The sequence below is a fragment of the Sparus aurata genome, chromosome 20, assembly GCF_900880675.1.
Source record: "Sparus aurata chromosome 20, fSpaAur1.1, whole genome shotgun sequence".
NCBI lineage: Eukaryota > Metazoa > Chordata > Actinopteri > Spariformes > Sparidae > Sparus > Sparus aurata.
The window spans coordinates 18,139,440-18,165,320 of record NC_044206.1 but is presented as its reverse complement, the minus strand read 5'-3'; the positions used below and the strand labels follow the sequence as shown (position 1 = coordinate 18,165,320).

The window sequence follows — 25,881 nt, the reverse complement described above, 5'->3', positions numbered from 1 at the left end:
AAATAACGACAATCATGTAATGTAATGACATTGTTTGGTGTTTCGTAACTGTGGAAGTGATTTATCAGTTTCATCAGCAACTGAAGCACAAACATGGTATTTCAGAAGTCAGAGGTAAAAAGGTCAACTCCCTCTTTGTAGAATTAAAAAAATTATAAAGTATTTAAGTTTTTGTTAAGTCTTCTAACATAATGTCCACCACTAGGTGGCGCTATAATCAAGTAAAGTGCATTGAATTTACCTTTTTTTTTCTCGCAAATATGTGAAATGTCGCAAACCTACTTTTTCGAAACTCCTCCCAGGCAATTTCACCGATTTGCACAAAACTTTGCACACAGTATCTGTGGACGCTCCTGACAAAAACTTATCAAAAGAATTTTGATATACCAAAGAATACTCAAGTTATTGAATAACAACTTCCTGTACATTTTGCTCAAAACAGTGAGTCTTGCAGATCTCCACACTGGTGTGTCCGAATGACATGAAACTTGGTTACTACTTCTCTTTTTTTCATCATTTCACATTATAGTATCTTGAATGTCTTTGGCTGTTGGACCGTATGCAAAAGAGACATTTACACAGTGATCATCTTGGCACTTGTAAAATTGTTATTTTGACTGCTGTTCTGATGCTTTATAGACCAAATGATTCATCTGTTGATGGAGGAAATGTCAGAATTGAATCATTTCCAAAGTGCTGCTTTACCAGAGACACAAGTACATTCAGAAAGAGAAAGAAACTAGGTTCTTGATCATCATCAATGAAATTACGAGCACATGTTCACTTAAATATCACCACAACACAGAGACGGTCTTTTGTAATACAGCTTTATTCAGCAGGATAGTTTTCACTATCAAGCAATTTTACATTTTTCAACATCAGTTGGAGCTGTGACTGAAATCACTACATCTTAAGAGCTTCATGTTTACTCATCTAATTATTTGTTGCTTTGCAGAGCACAAAGATATAGCTCAAACTATATCTTCAAAATCAAGAACAGACTCAGTCTTCAAAGTTTCTCATCAATGTGTCGTCTGCCGCTTTATCTTGGGTTCTTCCCAATCTCATCCTATATCATGTTAGAGAAGGGGGAACAAAAGAGAGAAATCAGTCAAAGTATTAACAAGGCTTTTAAAACAGAATCCTAATTGACAAATATTTTAAGAATTGAATAATTTTGCAATATATTTTCAATCAAAAATGACATAAATTCACTGATTCCAGCTTCTGAAATGTGTCGACTTGCTTCTTAGCCCTCTGTCATATCATCATGAATTTACATTTACAAAATAAGGTACCTGAAGACATCGGCGTGGGATCTGGTTAATACTGATGCTTGCCATGTTTGATAGGTTTGAGGCATTTCACAGTATTTTTATTTATTCATTTTATTTGGCTTTTTGAAATCAACAGAAAATATTCAGTAATACTTACAGGCGAACAACGCGTCCTAAAGACAAAAAAAGATGAAAATGAGATAAAAAATTAGTATGTTATCATCTCATTTGAAAATCTTTGCATTTAGAACATTACTGATGCGCTCTTTACTTAGTTTTAGGTTATTATCCGAGGTGCCAGGACTAAATAAAAGATTTTAGCTATCAGAGGTCAATCCGTTAACGTCAACTCAACTCAACACTTGTGACTTACGTTGCAATATTTGCCGACCGGGATATGGACGCCAGGGAGGAAAAACATAACTCTCCCCATCTTCAGCCATGAGGACGACCAGCGTCAACACCAGAAGGATCATAACGCACTTCATCCTGAGGAACAAATCACAGTGGCCACATCCAGAATCATTCACTGCCTTCATTCACCAGTGTCAAAGCTCAGCACATCTCATCTAAAAGACTTTGCATCTATTAAAGTAACATCAGGATCAAATTGACTTTTCACCTTTGCACAGCTTGTTTGTCAGGGTCGAGAAAAATAACTGGTGTCACAGACAGCAAAGTGAGGTGATGTGAGATCCAGAGGTGATGTGGTCGTCTCTGCTGAGCAGTCGTGAGTCACCCGTCTCTTTATAAGGATGGAGATGAAATAATCTTATCCAGTCATTCTGTATTTCTCAATGTGTTTTGCAATGTCAAGTTCTGCACATGGATGATAAGATGTTGATCTAATCTCACTTTGTAATCATGGGACATTTCACTGTTCTCACAGTCACACAAAGTTAGATAGCGCTGTTTGTCATTCCCCTTCTCTGTGGCCTCACAAAATGTGACCGTTAGAAGTTCTGTCGTTAAACTGTTCATATGAATAAAAAGACAATGTGTGATGTTTTTGCTAAGAATAAAAGTAATGTATCACATTTCCTCCTGCTTTAAGACCACAACCATTGTCCCCCTTCCCAAGAACAGCCCACCCACCTGCCTGAACGATTGTACACCAGTAGCACTCACTCCAATCATCATGAAGTGTTTTGAGAGAGTGGTGCTGACCCACATTCGGAGCAGCATACCGTACACCCTGGACCCCCTGCAATACGCCTAACCAGCCCAACAGCTCCACCTCTGAAGTTATCGCTGCTGTTCTCCACTATTCCCTCTCCCACCTGTAAAATAAAGACTCCTACGTCAGGACGCTCTTTGTGAACTACAGCTGGAGGAAATGTCATAATTTAATCATTTCAATTTTTCAATCATTTCAAAGCATCAGTGCTGCTTTAGCAGAGACACAAACACATTTAGAAAGAGAAAGAAATAGATCTACTTAATACAAACATTTACCTCTGACTGGTACAGTCAGGTGTGATTTGTTGATCTCAGACTAAAGTTGGCTGCTGTTTGTGTACATCAGGTCAATCTGTTAACATCAACTCAGTATGTATGAACAGTTGTGACTTACGGGTTCTTGGGCGTAATATTGGGCCTCTTTGATTCCTGAGGTTGGGTTAGGGTAGGACATGAAAATAACGACAATCATGTAATGTAATGCAATGTCATGACAATGTTTGGTGTTTCGTAACTGTGGAAGTGATTTATCAGTTTCATCAGCAACTGAAGCACAAACATGGTATTTCAGAAGTCAGAGGTAAAAAGGTCAACTCCCTCTTTGTAGAATTGAAAAAATTATAAAGTATTTAAGTTTTTGTTAAGTCTTCTAACATAATGTCCACCACTAGGTGGCGCTATAATCAAGTAAAGTGCGTTGAATTTACCTTTTTTTTTTTCTCGCAAATATGTGAAATGTCGCAAACCTACTTTTTCGAAACTCCTACCAGGCAATTTCACCGATTTGCACAAGACTTTGCACACAGTATCTGTGGACCCTCCTGATAAAAACTTATCAAAAGAATTTTGATATACCAAAGAATACTCAAGTTATTGAATAACAACTTCCTGTACATTTTCCTCAAAACAGTAAGTCTTGCAGATCTCCACATTGGTGTGTCCGAATGACATGAAACTCAGGTTACTACTTCTCTTTTTTTCATCATTTCACATTATAGTGTCTTGAATGTCTTTGGCTGTTGGACCGTGTGCAAAAGAGACATTTACACAGTGATCATCTTGGCACTTGTAAAATTGTTATTTTGACTGCTGTTCTGGTGCTTTATAGACCAAATGATTCATCTGTTGATGGAGGAAATGTCAGAATTGAATCATTTCCAAAGTGCTGCTTTACCAGAGACATAAGTACGTTCAGAAAGAGAAAGAAACGATGTTCTTGATCATCATCAATGAAATTACGACCACATGTTCACTTAAATGACACCACAACACAGAGACGGTCTTTTGTAATACAGCTTTATTCAGCAGGATAGTTTTCACTATCAAGGCAATTTTACATTTTTCAACATCAGTTGGAGCTGTGATTAAAATCACTACATCTCAAGAGCTTCATGTTTACTCATCTAATTATTTGCTGCTTTGCAGAGCACAAAGATATAGCTCAAACTATATCTTCAAAATCAAGAACAGACTCAGTCTTCAAAGTCTCTCATCAATTTATCATTGGCCACTTTATATTGGGTTGTTCCCAATCTCAGCCTATATCATGTTAGAGAAGGGGGAATAAAAGAGAGAAATCAGTCAAAGTATTAACAAAGGTCGATGAACAGAAACTTAATTGACAAATATTTTAATAGTTGAATAATTTTCAGTATCTTTTGAATCAAAAATGACATAAATTCACTGATTCCAGCTTCTGAAATCTGTCAACTTACTTCTTTGCCCTCTATGATATCATTGTGATTTTACATTTACAAAATAAGGTACCTGAAGACATCAACTTGGGATCTAGTTAATACTTGCCATGTTTGATAGGTCTGAGGCATTTCATGAAGTCTTTTATTTATCTATTTTATTTGTCTTTTTGAAATAAACAGAAAATATTCAGTAATACTTACAGGCAAATAGCACGTCCTAAAGACAAAAAAGGATGAAAATGAGATAAATAAACATTAGTATATTATCATCACATTTGAAAATCTTTGCATTTAGAACATTAATGATGCGCCCTTTGCTTAGTTTTAGGTTTATAATCTGAGATGCCAGGACTAAATTAAAGATTTTAGCTAAACACAGAGCTAAACGACGTTGTTTGAAGTAAGTCAGTACAGTCAAGTGTGATTTGTTGATCTCAGACTAAAGCAGCCTGCTGTTTGTGTACATCAGAGGTCAATCCGTTAATGTCAACTCAACTCAACACTTGTGACTTACGTTGCAATATTTGCTGACTGGGATTTTGATGTTTACGTTGGCTAGGTAGAACACACTGCTCCCAGGATTCAGGAATGAGGATGACCAGCGTCAACACCAGAAGGATCATAGCGCACTTCATCCTGAGGAAATCACAAGTGTCACATCCAGAATCATTCACTGCCTTCATTCACCAGTGTCAAAGCTCAGCACATCTCATCTAAAAGACTTTGCATCTATTAAAGTAACATCAGGATCAAATTGACTTCTCACCTTTGCACAGCTTGTTTGTCAGGGTCGAGAAAAAATACTGGTGTCACGGACAGCAAAGTGAGGTGATGTGAGATCCAGAGGTGATGTGGACGTCTCTGCTAAGCAGTCGTGAGTTACCCGTCTCTTTATAAGGATGGAGATGAAATAATCTTATCCAGTCATTCTGTATTTCTCAATGTGTTTTGCAATGTCAAGTTCTGCACATGGATGATAAGATGTTGATCTAATCTCACTTTGTGTTGATAGGACATTTCACTGTCCTCATAGTCACACAAAGTTACACAGCACTACCTATCGTTCCCCGGCACTGTGGCCTCACAAAATGTGACTATTAGAAGTTCTGTCGTAAAACTGTTCATATGAATAAAAAGAGAATGTGTGATGTTTTTGCTCAGAGGAAAAGTAATTCATCACATTTAGCACCGTTCCCTCCTGCTTTAAGACCACAACCATCTTCCCCCTTCCCAAGAACAGCCCACCTACCTGCCTGAACGATTGTACACCAGTAGCACTCACTCCAATCATCATGAAGTGTTTTGAGAGAGTGGTGCTGACCCACATTCAGAGCAGCATACCGGACACCCTGGACCCCCTGCAATACGCCTAACCAGCCCAACAGCTCCACCTCTGAAGCTATCGCTGCTGTTCTCCACTATTCCCTCTCCCACCTGTAAAATAAAGACTCCTACATCAGGACGCTCTTTGTGAACTACAGCTGGAGGAAATGTCAGAATTTAATCATTTCAATTTTTCAATCATTTCAAAGCATCAGTGCTGCTTTAGCAGAGACACAAACACATTTAGAAAGAGAAAGAAATAGATCTACTTAATACAAACATTTACCTCTGACTGGTACAGTCAGGTGTGATTTGTTGATCTCAGACTAAAGTTGGCTGCTGTTTGTGTACATCAGGTCAATCTGTTAACATCAACTCAGTATGTATGAACAGTTGTGACTTACGGGTTCTTGGGCGTAATATTGGGCCTCTATGATTCCTGAGGTTGGGTTAGGGTAGGACATGAAAATAACGACAATCATGTAATGTAATGACAATGTTTGGTGTTTCGTAACTGTGGAAATGATTTATCAGTTTCATCAGCAACTGAAGCACAAACATGGTATTTCAGAAGTCAGAGGTAAAAAGGTCAACTCCCTCTTTGTAGAATTAAAAAAATTATAAAGTATTTAAGTTTTTGTTAAGTCTTCTAACATAATGTCCACCACTAGGTGGCGCTATAATCAAGTAAAGTGCGTTGAATTTACCTTTTTTTTTCTCGCAAATATGTGAAATGTCGCAAACCTACTTTTTCGAAACTCCTCCCAGGCAATTTCACCGATTTGCACAAAACTTTGCACACAGTATCTGTGGACCCTCCTGACAAAAACTTATCAAAAGAATTTTGATATACCAAAGAATACTCAAGTTATTGAATAACAACTTCCTGTACATTTTGCTCAAAACAGTGAGTCTTGCAGATCTCCACATTGGTGTGTCCGAATGACATGAAACTTGATTACTACTTCTCTTTTTTTCATCATTTCACATTATAGTATCTTGAATGTCTTTGGCTGTTGGACCGTATGCAAAAGAGACATTTACACAGTGATCATCTTGGCACTTGTAAAATTGTAATTTTGACTGCTGTTCTGATGCTTTATAGACCAAATGATTCATCTGTTGATGGAGGAAATGTCAGAATTGAATAATTTCCAAAGTGCTGCTTTACCAGAGACACAAGTACATTCAGAAAGAGAAAGAAACTAGGTTCTTGATCATCATCAATGAAATTACAAGCACATGTTCACTTAAATATCACCACAACACAGAGACGGTCTTTTGTAATACAGCTTTATTCAGCAGGATAGTTTTCACTATCAAGCAATTTTACATTTTTCAACATCAGTTGGAGCTGTGACTAAAATCACTACATCTTAAGAGCTTCATGTTTACTCATCTAATTATTTGTTGCTTTGCAGAGCATAAAGATATAGCTCAAACTATATCTTCAAAATCAAGAACAGACTCAGTCTTCAAAGTTTCTCATCAATGTGTCGTCTGCCGCTTTATCTTGGGTTCTTCCCAATCTCATCCTATATCAAGTTAGAGAAGGGGGAACAAAAGAGAGATATCAGTCAAAGTATTAACAAGGCTTTTAAAAGAGAATCTTAATTGACAAATATTTTAAGAATTGAATAATTTTGCAATATATTTTCAATCAAAAATGACATAAATTCACTGATTCCAGCTTCTGAAATGTGTCGACTTGCTTCTTAGCCCTCTGTCATATCATCATGAATTTACATTTACAAAATAAGGTACCTGAAGACATCGGCGTGGGATCTGGTTAATACTGATTCTTGCCATGTTTGATAGGTTTGAGGCATTTCACAGTATTTTTATTTATTCATTTTATTTGGCTTTTTGAAATCAACAGAAAATATTCAGTAATACTTACAGGCGAACAACGCGTCCTAAAGACAAAAAAAGATGAAAATGAGATAAAAAATTAGTATGTTATCATCACATTTGAAAATCTTTGCATTTAGAACATTACTGATGCGCACTTTACTTAGTTTTAGGTTTATTATCCGAGGTGCCAGGACTAAATAAAAGATTTTAGCTATCAGAGGTCAATCCGTTAACGTCAACTCAACTCAACACTTGTGACTTACGTTGCAATATTTGCCGACCGGGATATGGACGCCAGGGAGGAAAAACACAACTCTCCCCATCTTCAGCCATGAGGACGACCAGCGTCAACACCAGAAGGATCATAACGCACTTCATCCTGAGGAACAAATCACAGTGGCCACATCCAGAATCATTCACTGCCTTCATTCACCAGTGTCAAAGCTCAGCACATCTCATCTAAAAGACTTTGCATCTATTAAAGTAACATCAGGATCAAATTGACTTCTCACCTTTGCACAGCTTGTTTGTCAGGGTCGAGAAAAAATACTGGTGTCACGGACAGCAAAGTGAGGTGATGTGAGATCCAGAGGTGATGTGGACGTCTCTGCTGAGCAGTCGTTAGTTACCCTTCTCTTTATAAGGATGGAGATGGAATAATCTTATCCAGTCATTCTGTATTTCTCAATGTGTTTTGCAATGTCAAGTTCTGCACATGGATGATAAGATGTTGATCTAATCTCACTTTGTAATCATGGGACATTTCACTGTTCTCACAGTCACACAAAGTTACATAGCGCTGTTTGTCATTCCCCTTCTCTGTGGCCTCACAAAATGTGACCGTTAGAAGTTCTGTCGTTAAACTGTTCATATGAATAAAAAGACAATGTGTGATGTTTTTGCTAAGAAGAAAAGTAATGTATCACATTTAGCACCGTTCCCTCCTGCTTTAAGACCACAACCATCGTCCCCCTTCCCAAGAACAGCCCACCTACCTGCCTGAACGTTGTACACCAGTAGCACTCACTCCAATCATCATGAAGTGTTTTGAGAGAGTGGTGCTGACCCACATTCAGAGCAGCAAGCCGGACACCCTGGACCCCCTGCAATACGCCTAACCAGCCCAACAGCTCCACCTCTGAAGCTATCGCTGCTGTTCTCCACTATTCCCTCTCCCACCTGTAAAATAAAGACTCCTTCATCAGGACGCTCTTTGTGAACTACAGCTGGAGGAAATGTCAGAATTGAATCATTTCCAAAGTGCTGCTTTGGCAGAGACACAAGTATATTTAGAAAGAGAAAGAAATGGATCTACTTAATACAAACATTTACCTCTGACTGGTACAGTCAGGTGTGATTTGTTGATCTCAGACTAAAGTTGGCTGCTATTTGTTTACATCAGAACAACCTGTTAACATCAACTCAGTATAACTGAACAGTTGTGACTTACATGTTCTTTCGCGTAATATTGGGCTGCTAGGATTCCTGAGGTTAGGTTAGGGTGCAAAAATAACGACAATAATGTAATGTAATGACAATGCTTGATGTTTCCTAACTAAGGAAATGGTTTATCAGTTTCATCAGCAACGGAAGCACAAACATGGTATTTCAGAAGTCAGAGGTAAAAAAGGTCAAACACCTCTTTGTAGAATTGAAAAAATATACTGTATATACGTTTTTTATTAAGTTTTGTAACATAATGTCCACCACTAGGTGGCGCTATAATCAAGGAAAGTGCATTGAATCTTGTGATGTAGGCCACACCCATTTCCGCCTACTTTTTCTTTTTTCACAAATTTGCGACATGTCATTTTTCAAACTCCTCCCAGGCAATTTCACCGATTTGCAATAAACTTCGCACACAGTATCTGTGGACCCTCCTGACAAAAACTTATCAAAAGAATTTTGATATTCCAAAGAATACTCAAGTTATTAAATAACAACTTCCTGTACATTTTGCTCCAAACAGTAAGTCTTGCAGATCTCCACATTGGTGTGTCCGAATGACATGAAACTAAGGTTACTACTTCCCTTTTTTTTCATAATTTCACATTATAGTATCTTGAACGTCTTTGGCTGTTCGACCGTATACAAAAGAGACATTTACACAGTGATCATCTGGGCTCTTGTAAAATTGTTATTTTGACTGCTGTTCTGATGCTTTATAGACCAAATGATTCATCTGTTGATGGAGGAAATGTCAGCATTGAATCATTTCCAAAGTGCTGCTTTACCAGAGACACAAGTACATTCAGAAAGAGAAAGAAACGATGTTCTTGATTATCATCAATGAAATTACGAGCACATGTTCACTTAAATATTACCACAACACAGAGACGGTCTTTTGTAATACAGCTTTATTCAGCAGGATAGTTTTCACCATCAAGCAATTTTACATTTTCAACATCAGTTGGAGCTGTGACTGTAATCACTACATCTTAAGAGCTTCATGTTTACTCATCTAATTATTTGGTGCTTTGCAGAGCACAAAGATATAGCTCAAACTTTATCTTCAAAATCAAGAACAGACTCAGTCTTCAGAGTCTCTCATCAATTTATTGTCTGCCGCTTTATCTTGGGTTGTTCCCAATCTGGATCTATATCGAGTTAGAGAAGGGGGAACAAATGAGAGAAATCAACCAAATCATCAACAGAGGTCGATGAACAGAATCTTAATTGACAAATATTTTAATAATTGAATAATTTTGCAACATGTTTTCAGTCAAAAATGACATAAATTCACTGATTCCAGCTTCTGAAATGTGTCGACTTGCTTCTTTGCCCTCTATTATATCATCGTGATTTTACATTTACAAAATAAGGTACCTGAAAACATCAACTTGGGATCTGGTTAATACTGATGCTTGCCATGTTTGATAGCTTTGAGGCATTTAACAAAGTCTTTTTATTTATTCATTTTATTTGTCTTTTTGAAATCAACAGAAAAATATCCAGTAGTACTTACGAGAAAAGAAAGCCTCCTAAAGAAACAAAAAGTTGAAAATGAGATAAATAAACATTTGTATATTATCATCACATTTGAAAACCTTTGCATTTAGGAAATTAATGATGCGGTCTTTACTTAGTTTTAGGTTTATTATCTGAGATGCCAGGACTAAATAAAATATTTTAGCTAAACACAGAGCTAAACAACGTTGTTTGTAGTAAGTCAGTACAGTCAAGTGTGATATGTTGATCTCAGACTAAAGCAGCCTGCTGTTTGTGTACATCAGAGGTCAATCCGTTAATGTCAACTCAACTCAACACATGTGACTTACGGCGCAATATTTGCTGGCTGTACGGAATACTCGTACTCTCCCCATGTTCAGCCATGAGAACGACCAGTGTCAACACCAGAAGGATCACAACGCACTTCATCCTGAGGAACAAATCACAGTGGCCACATCCAGAATCATCCACTGCCTTCATTCACCAGTGTCAAAGCTCAGCACATCTCATCTAAAAGACTTTGCATTTGTTAAAGTAACATCAGGATCAAATTGACTTCTCACCCTTCCACAGCTTGTTTGTCAGGGTCGAGAAAAAAAACTGGTGTCACAGACAGCAAAGTGAGCACTGTGAGATCCAGAGGTGATGTGGACGTCTCTGCTGAGCAGTCGTGAGTCACCCGTCTCTTTATAAGGATGGAGATGGAATAATCTTATCCAGTCATTCTGTATTACTCAATGTGTTTTGCAATGTCAAGTTCAAGCACATTTGTAATCATGGGACATTTCACTGTTACATAGTGGCTGCTTGTCATTCCCCAGCTCTGTCGCCTCACAAAATGTGACCATTAGAAGTTCTGTCCTATAACTGTTCAAGAGAATGTGTGATGTTTTTGCTAAGAAGAACAGTACTTCATCACATTTAGCACCGTTCCTTCCTGCTTTAAGACCACAACCATCTTCCCCCTTCCCAAGAACAGCCCACCTACCTGCCTGAACGATTGTACACCAGTAGCACTCACTCCAATCATCATGAAGTGTTTTGAGAGAGTGGTGCTGACCCACATTCAGAGCAGCATACTGGACACCCTGGACCCCCTGGAATACGCCTTACCAGCCCAACAGCTCCACCTCTGAAGCTATCGCTGCTGTTCTCCACTATTCCCTCTCCCACCTGTAAAATAAAGACTCCCTCATCAGGACGCTCTTTGTGAACTACAGCTGGAGGAAATGTCAGAATTTAATCATTTCAATTTTTCAATCATTTCAAAGCATCAGTGCTGCCTTAGTAGAAACACAAATACATTTAGAAAGAGAAAGAAATAGATCTACTTAATACAAACATTTACCTCTGACTGGTACGGTCAGGTGTGATTTGTTGATCTCAGACTAAAGTTGGCTGCTGTTTGTGTACATCAGGTCAATCTGTTAACATCAACTCAGTATGTATGAACAGTTGTGACTTACGTGTTCTTGGGCGTAATATTGGGCCTCTAAGATTCCTGAGGTTGGGTTAGGTTAGGGTGCGAAAATAACGACAATAATGTAATGTAATGCAATGTAATGACAATGCTTGATGTTTCCTAACTAAGAAAATGTGCGAAATGTCGCAAACCTACTTTTTCGGACTCCTCTGAGGCAATTTCACCTATTTGCACAAAACTTTGCACACCGCATCTATGGACCCTCCTGACAAAAACTTATCAAAAAAATGGTTGATATTCCAAAGAAAACTCAAGTTATTAAATAACAACTTGCTGTACATTTTGCTCAAAACAGTAAGTCTTGCAGATCTCCACATTGGAGTGTCCGAATGACATGAAACTCAGGTTACTACTTCTCTTTTTTTCATCATTTCACATTATAGTGTCTTGAATGTCTTTGGCTGTTGGACCGTATGCAAAAGAGACATTTACACAGTGATCATCTGGGCACTTGTAAAATTGTTATTTTGACTGCTGTTCTGATGCTTTATAGACCAAATGATTCATCCGTTGATGGAGGAAATGTCAGAATTGAATCATTTCCAAAGTGCTGCTTTACCAGAGACACAAGTACATTCAGAAAGAGAAAGAAACGATGTTCTTGATCATCATCAATAAAATTACAAGCACATGTTCACTTAAATAACACCACAACACAGAGACGGTCTTTTGTGATGCAGCTTTATTCAGTAGGATAGTTTTCACTATCAAGCAATTTTAAATTTTTCAACCTGACTAAAATCACTACATCTCAAGAGCTTCATCTTAACTCATCTAATTATTTGTTGCTTTGCAGAGCACAAAGATATAGCTCAAACCATATCTTCAAAATCAAGAACAGACTCATTCCTCAAAGTCTCTCATCAATGTGTCGTCGGCCACTTTATCTTGGGTTCTTCCCAATCTCATCCTATATCAAGTTAGAGAAGGAGGAACAAAAGAGAGAAATCAGTCAAAGTATTAACAAGGCTTGTTAAACAGAATCTTAATTGACAAATATTTTAAGAATTGAATAATTTTGCAATATATTTTCAATCAAAAATGACATAAATTCACTGATTCCAGCTTCTGAAATGTGTCGACTTGCTTCTTTGCCCTCTGTATTATCATCATGAATTTACATTTACAAAATAAGGTACCTGAAGACATCAACTTGGAATCTGGTTAATACTGATGCTTGCGATGTTTGATAGGTTTGAGGCATTTCATAATTATTTTTTTTTTATTTATTTCATTTGTCTTTTTGAAATCAACAGAAAATATTCAGTAATACTTACAGGCGAACAACGCGTCCTAAAGACAAAAAAAGATGAAAATGAGGTAAACATTAGTATATTATCATCACATTTGAAAATCTTTGCATTTAGAACACTAATGATGCGCACTTTACTTAGTTTTAGGTTTATTATCCGAGGTGCCAGGACTAAATAAAAGATTTTAGCTATCAGAGGTCAATCCGTTAACGTCAACTCAACTCAACATTTGTGACTTACGTTGCAATATTTGCTGACCGGAATATTGAGGTCGGCGAGGCAAAACACAACTCTCCCCGGGTTCAGCCATGAGGACGACCAGCGTCAACACCAGAAGGATCATAACGCACTTCATCCTGAGGAACAAATCACAGTGGCCACATCCAGAATCATTCACTGACTTCATTCACCAGTGTCAAAGCTCAGCACATCTCATCTTAAAGACTATGCATTTATTAAAGTAACATCAGGATCAAATTGACTTCTCACCTTTCCACAGCTTGTTTGTCAAGGTCGAGAAAAAAAACTGGTGTCACGGACAGCAAAGTGAGGCGATGTGAGATCCAGAGGTGATGTGGACGTCTCTGCTGAGCAGTCGTGAGTTACCCGTCTCTTTATAAGGATGGAGATGGAATAATCTTATCCAGTCATTCTGTATTACTCAGTGTGTTTTGCAATGTCAAGTTCTGCACATGATCAGATGTTGATCTAAACTCTCTTTGTAATGACAGGACATTTCACTGTCCTCACAGTCACACAAAGTTACACAGCACTACTTATCGTGCCCCGGCTCTGTGGCCTCACAAAATGTGGACATTAGAAGTTCTGTCCTATCACTTTTCATATGAATAAAAAGACAATGTGTGATGTTTTTGCTCAGAAGAAAAGTAATTTGTCACATATAGCGCCGTTCCCTCCTGCTTTAAAGTGAAACTCTCGCCAAAAAGCAACCAAGGCTTTATTTGTGAATGAATATGAGTCAAACCTTCGTGTAAAAGCATAATTACAACGAAAGAGGCACTTTTAAGATTTACCGTAGTTTCGCTTTCGGGCAAGCTAATTTTCAATGGAGTGCTACGGGCACTTTTACGCTAGCATCAAAATCACTATTTTTAAAACACTAAGAAGGCTCGACACAACATGAAACTTTGCTCGCAGTATCACCAGGGTCTCTACACATGAACATGAGCATTGAGAACATTGTTTGCGTACACAGACTTTACTAAAAAGAAAGTTTTTGAACAACTCACGTTAGCAGTAGCATCTCCGGTGCGCCGCCGTCATGGCAGACCAAAATGTTGATCCCCGAGTGTGACCTAACAGGCAGGAGAGTCACGGTGGACTGCTCCTCAAGCCTTCCTGCTACTGCTAACGTAAGTTGTTCAAAAACTTTATTTTTAGTATATGAAAATAACGACAATAATGTAATGTAATGCAATGTAATGACAATGCTTGATGTTTCCTAACTAAGGAAGTGATTTATCAGTTTCATCAGCAACTGAAGCACAAACATGGTATTTCAGAAGTCAAAGTAACAAAGATCAACTTCCTCTTTGTAGAATTTGAAAAAAGTTTTTTGTTAAGTCTTGTAACATTACAGTACATTCTGTGATATGGCTGTCTACTGCTATGTCCTCCTCAAGCACCTTCAAAGACAAACAAAACCACTCAGTTACTCGTCCACTAAACCCAAATATCACACAGTTAGACAGGGGCCGTCACTCATGGCTCGGACAACATCCATCTTTGAACTCGGCCTTCATTTTGTTCTCATGTGCACACCTGAGAAGTTTTATGACTGCATCTAACACAGTTGTGATGCTATCGTGTTGGCAAAGTCTTCCCACAGACAGAACGACAGACAGACAGACAGACAGATTGAAAATTATAACAGCTGTACTTGAGAAGACAGGGATGACTAAACCTGGGTTACACTGACCTGCAATTTAAAATGTGAAACAGTCAATCATCAACAATGACTTTTGATGTTTTCTATAATTCCACAACCTCACACTATTGTAAATGACCAGTTGTATCATCTAATGTAATGGTGACACTGCAGCAACAGTTAAAATATTTAAAGGTCTTATTTTTTTTCTCATTCTGAACTCGTCACATACTGACGCTGGGATGTAGGTTCGGGATCATAAAGCATGTTGTAATCTTTACTTTTCAAAAGTTCTATGTAAGATAAACTGATTTATTTCAGAATAGTGACATATAAGCAGCTGGTTAGCTTAGCTTAGCTTGGCTTGGCACAAAGACTGAAAGCAAGGAAACAGGTAGCTTGGCTCTGTGTAAAGATAGGTATAATCAGTGGGCAGAGTTTGTTACTGTTGGACGGAGGCGGGCTAGCTATTTCCTGCCGTTTCCAGCCTTTGCGTTAAGTTAAGCTAAGCTAAGCTAAGCTAAGGGAATGCCCACTGGCCTTAGGTTTTATTTTAAATGCACAGTTCACAGATTTGACGTTATGGGTTATGCACATGCTCCGTTAAATGAAATACATGAGGAGATTGATAGCACTTTGTTTGTACTAGAAATATGAAGCTAGAGCTAGCAGGCATTAGCTTAGCTGAGCACAAAGACTGAAAACAGGGGGAAACAGCTAGCTTGGTAGCAAGATAACCATTAATCAGTTAGCTTTAAAGGTGCTGTAAGGCAGATTTGGCTAGCTGTTTCCTGCTGTTACCATTCTTTGTGCTAAGCTAGGCTATGCTGGATATAGACTTGTATTTAACTGACAGGTATGAGAGCAGTATTAATCGTCTCATCTAGCTCATGGCTAGAAAAAAAAGATAAGCATATTAAAAACTGCAGTAAGATAACAATAACATAACAGGATTTTGCAATAACATCAGATTTGTGGATTTTTAGATTTAGTATTTTTAGTTTAGTTTTCTTTTTGATTTGCAAATGTCTCTTTAATTTAATGAAAACTTGGAAGCACCATTATCCTACCTACTGCAGCCACCAGTTTAATTAAAAAAAATATCTCTAACCAGACAAAACCTTTGTTAGTCAAATATGAATAGCCATTACAAAAATATATGTTCCACTTAACACTACAGACCTCAGAGTGTGCTACAAACACACAAACAAACACCCACACACTCAAACAGGACTGAGAATATGAGGCTATCAGAGCCCCCCCTGCACATTACATTGACTGGTGGAGGTCTTCACTGTTTAAGTGGAGCTGCCTGCTGAGGTTTTCCTCCCCGGCAGCAGGCCTATAAGAGTGGTAAGTGGCGGTGATGAGACACTGTCCCCTGTGCCTCCTTCAGCTGCCATTCCCTTTAAATTGAAACAGAGTCCTGCAAATAAATGCCACATTCTGAGCAGGGAGAACGCTTGAAAGTTGAATTTCATATAAGCACCCGTTGGGGAATTGGCCCCGGCACAGTCTGCTTTATTCGCTCTGCTTTTTGTTATTTATATGATGAAGGAACAGGGGCTACGTCAGGGTCATTCAGTGTTCATTTATCTTTTTATGTTGCTACTATAGCCGGGCTGCCTATAGCGACGACTCCCGCGACATGGATCCCCTCCTATGGCTCTGAATATTACACAAAATCCTTACTCTGATGCTTTCACCTCTTTGTATCAATATGCATTAGTTTCGCCCGCTGTTCATTAGCTTTAAATGGTATCTCTCTTTAAGATTAATTGAAGCCGAGATAAAAGAAGATGGCTCCCAAGAGTGGCCCACTGTTTGTTATGCACGTTGGCCTGAAAAACGGCAACAGTAAATCCTCTAAGTTGTTGTTAAGCTGGCTGTATTACCATATGTGTGCCATTTCCATGGAGTGACAGACCCCCCCTGGATCAAATGGGGACTATTGATCCTGCAGCACTCCATTTCAAGTTAATTGTGCTTGAAATGAGGTGCACACACTCAAGCATACCTGCATCGGGAAGCCTTTATTTATTTATATTTGTCAGGGAACCCGTGTCAGATAAACAGAAGATATTCAATTCACGTCTCATTCAATTTTGCTCAAAAAAAGGCCGGTTTGTGCTGAAGTATGCTCTGAAAGTGGTTGAACCAGATTGAATCAGACTTTGATCCTCAGCTACATGAGACTACAGGCTGCAAGGAAACATGCGTGGGCAGTACGATTCAGGGGATTGACTGAAATTATACTTGTAGAGCAATGATTTAACCCGATCAGTGGAGAAACCCCTCATCAGATTCTCACTACCAGCCCCACCCCCCCTCTTTTCCTCCCCAGCTGCAGACGTAAGTAAACCAGGCTGTAATATTTCAGGAGGGGTCAGGTGAAATCTGGCCTCTCCCTGACCCCTATTCCCTCCGACACTAACAAAGCAGGCTCTAAGGTAACCAGGCATGAAGAGCCTGGCAGAACCAAAGAGGCTCGAAGCGCCGGAGTTTCTCAGCAGACGACCCGCTCAGCCTTCAGCGTGATCATGTGCCAGATTATGACTTCCAATACACACCTCAGCCCACAAATCATTTATCTCCCCGCAGCACGGTGGGCTGAAAGTGGTGAGTCTGGGAAGTGAAAACGATGGCACAGGAGATTAAATTGTTTCAAACACGATCAAATCAGCAATGGATCAAAATCTCGCCTTAAACGCTTTATTATTATCATATACACAGCGCAATCGGCAGAACAAATGTTGACACTGTAGGTTTGGGCAATCAATTATATGTTGAACCTGTGTGTTTCAAATCTTTGTTTCTTTACTATTCAATTGTATGTTGTGATAACACTGTGTTTATGGTCTGGACAGATTTAGGTACAAAGATCACTTGGTTAGGGTTAGGAGAAGATTATGTTTTGGCTTAAAATACCCGTTTTTGTTGCCACAAAGACTGCAAAGAAAATGTCCCGACACCTCGCAAAGACACCTCGAAAATGTCCTGAATTCTGATTAAAATATCCAGTTTTTTTGCCTCAGATGGCTTGAAAACATCCAGACATCATGTTAAAATTATCGGGTTTTGTTGCCGTAAAGACGGCTTGAAAATTTCCCAAAAATACTTGGCGTCGTTGGCACAAAAGCAGATCAAAACAGTCCCAACAGTCACAAAATGTTCCCAGTTTTGTTGCCAGAACTCACAGCTGGAACGCGTCCATACGTCTAACTTAAAAATACAGAGTTTTGTTGTTTGAGAGAGGAAAAGAACAGCAGCCCCCTAAATTTTTAGCCATCTCTCCTAGCTGTCACATACAGACACATGCATGTAATTTGACTGTTATAAGATAAACGTTGTGGAAAGGATGATAGGATACGTATGAAACGTTCAAATTTGACATGAACATCAACGTCTAATGGTGACATTTTTATTAGCTCATTAAGAAAAGCACACAGAAAATTCTGTAATAACAAATATGCAGGTTGGAAATACTTGTGATTATTAAAGGCGGACTGATCTAAGGATAGGTGTGAGTGTAAGTCTATGCCTCCCACAGCACAGGCAGCCCCATTGTCAGTGACTGTCATTGAGACGACAGTGAATATCACTGCTCCCTCCACCGGCCCCGGGGGCCACTGCGCAGGGAAACAAGCAAGCACAGCACCATTTACTGGACAAACCCCCTCCCTCAGTTTGTTTATAAGCCTATCCTTTTTATAATAGTATATATAAATAAGTGAAACTGTGTAATGGATGGCATTAAACGGGCAGGCATATTGAGGCAGGATTTAATTTGCATGCCAGATTAGCTTGCTATTGGTCGGGGCAGTGCCGTAGGGCAGCCTATTCATTAATAGGATCTAGTCTCTTCAAATCCATTAAGTCAATTGAACCCATACATAATCTGATTTCAGAGGCACCATGTAAATGTTGAACTGCTGCGCCGGGCTCTAGGACAGGCCTCTACACTCTACACTTTAAGTGCGGCAGTATCTGTGGACGTGAGGGAGGCACAAGCAAAACAAGTCAATCAGTTATATAAAAACAAACGTGTGCACGTAGAAATGTGTTAATACAAGGCACAAAACATGTTGTTCACCTTATAACTCTAACATCCAAACACGTATTTTTATTGAAACACAACAAAACAGATGCAACAGCAGGAAAAAAAAAAAAGATTTAAATAGTAAAATGAGTGACGGATCCATTTAGCTTGTATTGTGCATCACTTTCAAACTGTTACAGAGCCAGATAACTAATTAGTAATACCTGTACTGTTCCTGCTATGACAGATTGAAATGTCACCAGTTAAAAATGTGCCTGTGTCCTGTCGGTGGTGTCTCTGTCCCTCGTCACTTTGTCCGCAACAACAGCGGCTCAATCCACAGCCACAAAGATGGACACATCATAAACGACAAATAGGTTTCTGGGTGTGTTTGGGGTCACCTGAGCTTCGCCACAATTAGACGTATTAATCCACAGGCTGCTTCTGCTGGACGCCTAAAGAAGAAACTTTGTGCTCGAACATTCATCACAACACAAAGCGATAATATTTTGCAGGGTTTAAAGCATCATCATGTACGTTTTTCACCTTAGACTAGCAGCTTCAAAATCATGTTTATGCCACAGTGTCTTGTAACAGGGTGAATGGTGTCTCTGACTCAGCCACTCTGTCCCCCATCACTTTTTTTTTTGTAGTTAGCACCTACATTACATCTGACAAATAGTTACAGACCTGGGTTTTTTATCTACAACAGTGGTGTTGCACTCTGAAACTGTGGGGGGCGCCAAATTGCACAAAATGCCAATTTCTACATAATGTTGCTTTAAAGGCTAACCCACTGATTCTGTTACAATACAGTGGCAGCAGGACAGAGCGAGAAATTGGGGGATTAAAGTATGTAAAAAATGTTTGTGAGAAAAAATTCACTTAGTTCATCAGGGGGTTGTACGGTTGTAAGTTTTAACTTTGTCTCCTCCACTTTTCGAGGCTTTTGGGATGTAATGCATGTATTTAATTCATTTATTTATACTAATCAATCGTCTTCATTTCATCAGGTAGTTTCATTTTCAGAAAGCGACCTGAGAGCAAGAAACACAAGGACACAAACAAGAAAAAGAAACAACACCTCATGATAATGGTCACAGAAAACACAGAAACAACAACAGAAACAAGGTTACTGTGCAATAAACCTGGAAATAATGAAACAGTTAAAGAATCATAAAAAAGCATGAGGGGGATATGAGACTCTTGCTCGAGGGCAGTTTGCACTTCTTTTCCGTTTATTAGGTGCATAGCACCTGAACGCAGGTGAGAACATGAGAGATATCAGGCTATGGACAAGGTTAAATAATTACTGGATCGTGTATACGTACAATATATACTGTATATACACAACGTATCATTTTGCAGGTATACAAATGCAAATCCAGGCTTGATGAAACAACCAGACTAAGGATCATAATGTGCAGAGTTCTTAAACAAAACACAACAAAGTACATCTGATAAAGAATTAGATGTGTAGCCACGAGGCAAACAACACCGGTAAACACCTTAAACTCCACGTCCGCAGATCATCAGAAGCAGTGACTCAGAGTCACGTTAACAAACTGGCTGCTGATGCGGGTGGGTGGGGGGGTGGGGGGGTCAAGATGACCTAAATCCTTGTTTGCGAGGCTGGCTGGTCGGAGCTGAGGAGGGGAACACTGCTGGAGGCACTCAGAAGACAAGGCCCGACATAGTCCAGGTCATGCCTGAGCGACCCGACTAGCCCCAGATTTACACACTGTACACAGCCCAGCATCTGGGCCAACAGGGAGCCACACACACACACAACGAGCTCATGGACACACACACACACGCACACTGTAGATGTGAAGAGAGGACAGGGACTCACCATGGGGAAATCTATACAGTTTATAATTGGGGGAGACTACAGGAAGGAAGAAGAGAACCATAACAAATCTACACAAGGGTGCATGAGGCTAAATAGACCTGAATGTCTCGAGGAGACTCAAAAAGTGGGACGATTTGAGGAAAAGGGGTAACATAAATACATTTAGAGCAGCGCTGTCGAGGCAAAACACAAAGATCTAACCACATGCCGTTTAAATATGATGGATTCCAGTTGCTCCACTCAATTTTTACTGTATGTTTTTTTTTTTTTGCATTAATCTGGTTTCTGCTCCCAATGTAAAACATCCAAACTATCTGTTTATTGGCATACACGTAAAGAGAAAAATCTATTTAAAAAAAAACAAACGAACGTGTTTTAATTGGCTAGTTGTTGGTAAATACTGCAGAAATCTTAAACAAAGCATCACAGTGGGAGGCGGTTAACTACCTGAACACTCAAAGACTTCATTTACAGTCCTTAAAATGTACCGCAGTGATTTCTATGTCAGAGGATTTGTCACCTCTGCTGTGAGGTCTTCCTGCTTTTCAACAACACACAATGGGGGAAAAATTAAATCCCTGGAGGAGGATTTAGACACTTATATAACTCCCCAATTATAAAGTTTTTCCCCCCCCCCCTCAAGAAGCCTCGGTGCCCTCCCTTCTGTTTATATGACTCACAAATATCTAATACTGAACTGTGTATAATGCCAGTATGCCCACATGACTGCAGAAAAGGCTCTTTCGCTTTCTGCCCGACTGACTCAGGCATAATGGGAGGCTTGAAAAGCTGCGAGCTTAAACCAGCGCAGTCTTGACAAAAGCCTTGGTGGCTCGCTGGGAGAGCTGTGCATCCTAGGAAGTTGCCAAAAAACTAATTTTCAAGAGCACTCAGCATGGTCTTAAAGCTATCTAATGGAACCACACCCAGGCCGGACGTTAAATACCTTCGCTCCTGCATGGACAATTTGCTGACAATGATGAAGGAAATGACTGCGTAGGCTACTACTGTATAACCAACGCTGACATTTAAGAGAAAAAAAGAAGAAACAGCACCATTCAATGTACATTTTAAGGAAAGATTCAACACATTATTTACATATTAACACAAGAAAATACACTGAACAACAAATACCCAACATGCACTGCATGGCCAAAAGACTAAAAAAGACGTGTGCACGTCAACATCACAATATTGTTGAGCATCTAATTCCCCAATCTGGGCGCATTAATATGTTGCTAAACACTGCTGGGAAGGCTTTTCACAAGATTTTGGCTGCAGAGATTTTCCTCCCGTTCAGTCACAAGAGCATTAGTAAGGACAGAAACTGATGTGTTCGCTGCAACTAACAGTTATTTTTCCTTATCCCAATTAATCATTTAGTCTATGAAATGGTTCCCAGACCCCAAAGTGACATCCACCAAAAAACACTCCAAAACCAGAAAACATCATATTTAACAAAAACAAGCAGAAAATATTCATATTTTAGAAGCAAGAAGCAGCAAATATTTGCAATTACTGCAATAAAAAACACTGAAATGATCACTTTCTTGTCAAACCAGTTGTTGGTTAATTCTCTTTTGATCGACTGATCGATTAATCTAGGTGGCACGGTCAATTTGAAACAGGGTATTTCCCTGTATTCTCAAACTGCTTCCACAAAGCTGGATTCACACCATGTCTACCTGTGAGTCCTTATCACTGCTTATGAGCTTAGTTTCCCTCTTTAATAATCTTGTGACCCCCTCTGATTTGTTTTGGGAAACCTTGGAGTTTCCCCGACCCAGAGGGTGGGAACCACTGCTGTAGCATTAAGACTTCCTTTAATTGGAACTAAGGAGCTTGGCCCAAACCACAAAAACAGCACCCGATTAAAGCACTCTAATGTACTCTGTGTATTTTTTATATAACAGAATCACATGCAGACAGAGGGGTTCAGGGGCAGTTTGCTGACAATGACAGTCATAAATGAGGGCATGGGTAAGAGCAGAAATAAGCAGTAGGTGCAAATAACTGAAACGACGGTCTGAAAACTCAAAAAAGAAATGTTAAAACAGAACTACAACCTCAAGTGTGAATCAGTCCTTTATGGACAGTTGGTAGGAGTTTGTTCTCTGTGTGATCCACGTCCTGACTGGACTTTGAACCTTACTCCTGCATCTTTGATTTACTGACGAGAGAGAAGGCGATTACAACACTGAACCCCTACAATATCTCAAAACAAAAAAACGACCTGATCTCCTCCGTCTGCGTATGGATAACACAAACTGACACCTAAAATTGTGTGCACCGCAGCACATACAGAAAAGTCTTTCTTATTCACTTCTGTGGAGAGTAGACCCACTGTCATGTGACCTTCATTCTCATGGTAACAGAAATAAGCATTGGGTTAACACTGTGAAACAACTGCAGTTTGGTTATGTTTAGGAAGCAAAAGCACTGAGGTTGCCAAGTGAGAGACGAGTGGACATTTTTAAACTTCAGAACATTTTCCAGCCATAGGCTACGGAAAAACGTGCTCTTTTACCAACCCTTACAGAGTGTAGTTTGTAAATACAATCCTTACCAGACCATATGCACAGCGTCCTCACAACATAGAACTGCAAATTGGACCCAAAGACATGGTAAAATGCAACATAAAGAATTGTAGAGTTTTAGCATGTCCATGGTTTGCAGAAATGTACATTGCGTTGTCATACATCTTTCCCATTCCCTTCAGTGGAGAGCAAATCCATACTCGGGTGACCTTGGTCGTCATGGTAAGAGAAGCAAACATGGTTAACGGTGTGAAATAGTCGCATTGTGGTTAGGTTTAGATAAAGATAGTAGCATGGGTTAAAATAAGTATTTTAAGTTACACTCCCTACGTGCCCTCCGCCCTACTAAGACTTCCTCGCTATTTATACGTGATAAAGTCTGACTTTGGCCTTTGCGAATCAAAGAGTCTTGGCTGCAAAACACCCGACAAAACGGAAACATTTACAGTTTGACAGGAATTGACAGGAGCAAACAATGACGAAAACACAGCTAGACATTTGTTTTCTACAACCTAAGTAAGGTATAAGTCCGATCCAGGTAGGAATAGCTTCTAAAAAGAATTCCTGGTATTTACCTTTAGCCTCGTCCTTTTACATATTTTATGATAAAACCGGGAAGCCAAGTCATCGAGAGGTCCCAGTCGCCTCTGATCCCCCTACCTGCCAGCCTCGGACCTCCCCCTCCCCTCTACTTATATTTCAACCCACCTTGATGTACCTGTTTACTTCTCCGTGGGTGGTCCGGCTGGTACTAAAACAAATTCCCTTCCCCCCCGCGGTGGCAGATCCAAGCATAGAGTATACCTGTTTATCCGATTTCACGAAGCGGCTAAAGCTGCCCACTTGTTTGGCAGTTTGCGGTATGAAAGAGGTAGAAAAGGATCGAGGGTGGGCAGGATCATTCAGCGAAAAAAGTCCCCCCTGGCCAGGCCTCAGGACCACCTAACCTGTGGCTTCTATTCCTGACCCCATAATGTGTGTGTGGGAGGGGGGATATTACCTTTTTCGCCGACAGTGCTTCCCCATATTCCCTGACCCCACAGAGACATTACAGTGGGCAAATATAAAGCAGGGTTTCATGAAGCCTGAGCTTATCTGGGCTCTGAAAGTATGTGAGACATGCCTGGGAACAAAAGGCCGTCTCTCAGCCTGGGAGCAGGCCAAGGGGATCTCTTTCAGCAGCCACAGATTGCCCTGTGTTTTCTTAATTGACAGACCCCGGCCACATTTGATAGAAATGACATGCAGCTGGCAGGGAGCCGCGGCCTTCCAGGTAGACCACCTTTCAGCAGGAAAATTGTCCTCAATCTGGTTCATAAAGAAAGTTCGATGGAGGTCTCTCAGCCTGCGTCATAAACATAATGTGCGGCGGTGGGTTCAGCTCACCGAGGATTACACCTGCGTGGGAAAAAGTTGGGCGTTTCGGAGTGTGGGGTCGGATTTCTAAAGGTCTCATCTGCACCCAGAATCAACAAAAAATATTTAAAAAAAAGGAACATTTTATTGATTGCTGTCCAAACTTTATTTATCATAGTTAGATTATTGACACATTTTGTACATGCTTTTGTGACCTGCCAATCACTTCATTTTTCATTCTATACATTTGTTTTTCTTTTCATACGTATATATGTATATGCGCCTTTGTTTGCACATTCCTAAGCTGCATTTTGTTCTGCTGGTGCTTACTATGTGCACTGACACTAAATCTGAGTCTGATCTCGCTGCTGGGTGACACTGGGTAGGTGCAGGCTACATAAAGCTATATGTTCCCCTTCTCCCAGTCTGAGGAAAGCATGTCCTCCGCTGGCCACATACAGTAGTGCACCCATTTCCTTTTTTCATTATTTATAAAATGCCATGTCAATCAATCCTGAAAGATGTGACCCCTGTTTTATCTGCATTTACACATTTAAAGGGGCGCTATCTAGTTTTGGAGAGGGAACTCAAACTGAGAATTTCAATATTTACAATATTCATGAGGTAATAATAATAACTCTGAAATATATATATTTTTTTCCATAACTGAATAAACAATCTTTTCTAAGGGGAACATAAGGTCCCCAGAACACTGTGTGACGCTAGAAAGGTGGCAGGGTCCGCCGTATATAAACAAAGTATAACAGTATGAAATGGTGTTGTCCTTTAAGGTCAGTTTGTTTATTCAGTCATGAAAACAAAGAGAGTTTGTTTATTTATCTTGTTTGGGCATTTTAGATCTCTCTCTTCTGATTACAATATCTAACCCCAAAACTACATAGTTACCTTTACCTTTAAGCTGCAACAGAAATAATATTAAATGTTAATTGTTTTATTTTGAAAAATTGAGCGTCATAAGTTGTTGTTGACAACATGCCTGAATGTACTTCATTATTATTAATTTCTATGATTTGTCACGCTCTTGTGTTGTTTTAAGGTGCTTTTTGGAGTAGAAATGAGTTTCTAATCACCTTTCTGTCAATATCTGATTCATGGACTATTTTGTGTCCTCATGTTGTTTGTCTGTAACACACTAACCTGGACATCACACATATATATACTGTAATAAACATG

General features: G+C 39.4%; 4 long non-coding RNA genes across 6 annotated transcripts; all 4 read right to left on the bottom strand.

The window, feature by feature from the left end:
• Positions 1-810: 810 nt before the first annotated feature.
• LOC115570761 (uncharacterized) lies at positions 811-5,030 on the bottom strand. 2 transcript variants are annotated; one of them, XR_003981813.1, is made up of 4 exons: positions 4,920-5,030; positions 1,651-1,766; positions 1,435-1,450; positions 811-1,069 (listed from the first exon to the last, which is right to left on the bottom strand). It is a non-coding gene; the product is annotated as an uncharacterized LOC115570761 (long non-coding RNA). The 2 variants fall into 2 exon arrangements; XR_003981814.1 differs by lacking the exon at positions 4,920-5,030 and adding an exon at positions 1,900-1,999.
• A 1,722-nt stretch (positions 5,031-6,752) lies between these two features.
• LOC115570760 (uncharacterized) lies at positions 6,753-7,936 on the bottom strand. The gene is made up of 4 exons (XR_003981812.1): positions 7,843-7,936; positions 7,594-7,709; positions 7,377-7,392; positions 6,753-7,011 (listed from the first exon to the last, which is right to left on the bottom strand). It is a non-coding gene; the product is annotated as an uncharacterized LOC115570760 (long non-coding RNA).
• A 1,733-nt stretch (positions 7,937-9,669) lies between these two features.
• Positions 9,670-10,935, bottom strand: LOC115571442 (uncharacterized). Its single transcript, XR_003981931.1, has 4 exons — positions 10,843-10,935; positions 10,609-10,709; positions 10,296-10,311; positions 9,670-9,927 (listed from the first exon to the last, which is right to left on the bottom strand). It is a non-coding gene; the product is annotated as an uncharacterized LOC115571442 (long non-coding RNA).
• A 1,491-nt stretch (positions 10,936-12,426) lies between these two features.
• Positions 12,427-14,295, bottom strand: LOC115571441 (uncharacterized). 2 transcript variants are annotated; one of them, XR_003981930.1, is made up of 5 exons: positions 14,266-14,295; positions 13,505-13,627; positions 13,256-13,371; positions 13,040-13,055; positions 12,427-12,672 (listed from the first exon to the last, which is right to left on the bottom strand). It is a non-coding gene; the product is annotated as an uncharacterized LOC115571441 (long non-coding RNA). The 2 variants fall into 2 exon arrangements; XR_003981929.1 differs by lacking the exon at positions 14,266-14,295 and having other exon boundaries at positions 13,505-13,666.
• Between the last annotated feature and the right edge of the window lie 11,586 nt (positions 14,296-25,881).